Raw genomic sequence first — 2775 nt, 5'->3', positions numbered from 1 at the left:
TTTGGAGTTGCTTGGATTGCTTCACTCTTCCAAGTCTTTGGTATGTCCTCAAGATTCGAGGACTATGTTTAGAAGTTTCTTAGTCATTGTAATAGACACTTAAGTTTCATTTCATTTGTAAAGGGCCGTGTCCCTTAGTACGTTTTAAGTTCTTGTCTAAGATTGGCTAAAGAGACTTAGTAGTTTCGCTTGCGTATTGATGTTTTCAAATGTTGATGAATCTTGAAGTCCTATGGTTTTATTGAATAAATTTTTTAAATTCTTAGTGATTTTATGATCTATGCGATGAATGAATGCTAAGGCTTGTATAAGACCTTCGAGAGGTCGAATACGCATGTAACGGCTAGGGGGTGCTCTCGGGTTGTTACAAACTTGGTATCAGAGCATTAGGTTTTAAAGATTACTTTTAGGTTCAAAGTCTCGAAAGCCACGTCTAGTAAAGTGTTGTTCATCGGTGTGAGTCGCGACACATCTATGAGCGAGAGGCTATAGGACGATAGCAGTTTCACTTTCTTTAATTATTCTTGATGTGGTGCCTTAGAGTTTGGTCTATAAGTGTCCTTTTCCTAATCCGTCTCTTGTGTTTATAGGATATGAATACGAGGGCTAACCGGAGGAGAGCGGAAGAAGAGATAGATGATGGGGGAGTTCCTCCCCAAGGAGTGCAAGGTGGCCAAGCTCCTTTAGGTAGGCAAGAGAATGTGGTTCCGGTGGTTCCCCCAGATATGACTAATGGGGAGATTAGAAAGGCTTTTCTCTCCCTGGCCCGTGCCATGACTACTCAAGCAAATAGAGATGTGAGGCCTAGGGTGAATGCTATTGAGAGTACTGTGGCCTCAAGGTTAAGGGATTTCACAAGGATGAACCCTCCTACCTTCTTTGGTTCTAAGATAGATGAGGACCCACAAAACTTTATAGATGAGGTGTTTAAGATTGTGGATGCAATGGGAGTGACTCCTAGGGAGAAGGCGGAGTTAGCTTCCTACCAACTCAAAGGTGTAGCTCAAGTGTGGTTTGAGCAATGGAGGGATGAGAGACCCATAGAGGCTGACCCAATAAATTGGGGAGTGTTTAAAACAGCCTTTCTTGATAGGCTTTTCCCCTTAGAGTTGAGGGAGCAAAAGTTGGTTGAGTTCATGAACCTACGTCAAGGGAATATGAGTGTGAAGGAATACTCTCTCAAGTTTACCCAACTCTCTAAGTATGCTCCTACCTTGGTAGCCAATTCTAGGGCTAGGATGAATAAGTTTGTGATGGAGGTTTCCGGTTTGGTTGAAGAAGAGTGTCGTACAACCATGCTCCATCATGATATGGATATCTCTAGGATTATGGTTTATGCTCAACAACTTGAGGAGACAAAGCTTAGGAAGATGAATAGAGATATGAAGAGGGCTAGGCCGGATGAACAAAACCAATCTAGGTCTAAGAAGAGGTTCTATAACCAAGATTCTTCAATGGTCTACAATGATAGGGTGTCTAACCCTAACCCTCAAAGAGGGAGTGGAGGTGGTTCTACTTTTGAGAGGCCTAGGTGTGCTACTTGTGGAAAGCAACATTTGGGCAAGTGTCTTGCCGGTACGGATGGATGTTTTAGATGTGGGAGTAAGGGTCATAGGATGAGAGATTGCCCTACACTTAAGGCAAAAGGAAAAGAGACCAATCAAGTTGCTCATGATGGCCCGGATCCAAATGCTCGTAAGAGAACCGTTTCTATATGCTTCAAGCTAATAAGCATAAGGGAACAAATGAAGGTAAGTCAATGTTCTTTGTTTTTTTGATGATAACCTTAGATGGGTTTACCCAAAGTGGGGGATGATGAGTTGAGTAGTAAGGTTGTTGATATCCTTATCTTTTCCTTCTATTCTAATTCAAGCTTGAAACAAATAGTTCTTAGTAGCATGTTGCATGTTGGAGTCTTATGTGAATTGAGTATCCATATTCTCCTTATGATGTGCATATTTTAGTTGAATTCTTGTTTAAATAAATAAATAAATGAGTTTTCTTGATTATGCCCCTCATGATTTATATGCATTTATGAAGAAATTGTTTAAATTGCTCCATGAGATGCCTAGTTGAGCATGCCTTGATGTGATCTTGATGTTGCATGATTATGCTCTTGAGAGAAATTGTATGGTGAGCCTATAAATGTTGTAATGAGCATAATATGCTATGGAGAAGGAAGTTTCTCCAAAGAAATGAGAAATGGTAAAGTTTTGTGCATATTGAGTGGTAGATGTTATTCCTACTTCCTTAAATTGCATGAAAGTCTTGTTGTAATGTTTTTATGTGGAGTTGATGTTTCCTCCTTGATGGGTTCTGTAGTAATGATATTACTGCTTGTTGTGAGCTGCTAATTGGGTCATTGAGTTCTCGAAAGTATTTTAAGTGTCATTCGAGGACAAATGTTCCTAAGTGGGGGATATTGTAACACCCATCAAAATGAAGTAGGATAAAGTAGAGCCTCACATGAGTTTTTGCATTAATAACTTGTTAAAATAATGAAGAATAGCTTTTTTAGTCAGTTTTAAAGAGTTTGGAAGTCAAACGTCAAGGGACGACCAAGACGTTCGGAAACTAGTCTTTTTCGTGTTGGTGTGTTCTAGTATGTTGTTCATGTTTTTATGTGTTGTTTGGAGTCTAAATCAGTGGAGGTGACTCTAGTGTCTTAATAATGTTTTTAGGGTCAAAACATTCGAGTACGACGCCCCGGGACCAACCTAAGGGTCCCCGAGGAGGGCCCCAACCTTTGGCCAAACAAGCTGCCAAGGCAACTTG

This window comes from Solanum tuberosum, unplaced genomic scaffold (genome assembly GCF_000226075.1).
Source record: "Solanum tuberosum cultivar DM 1-3 516 R44 unplaced genomic scaffold, SolTub_3.0 scf00464, whole genome shotgun sequence".
Taxonomy (NCBI): Eukaryota; Viridiplantae; Streptophyta; class Magnoliopsida; order Solanales; family Solanaceae; genus Solanum; species Solanum tuberosum.
The sequence above is the reverse complement of the archived record's forward strand: the minus strand, read 5'-3'. Positions refer to the sequence as shown.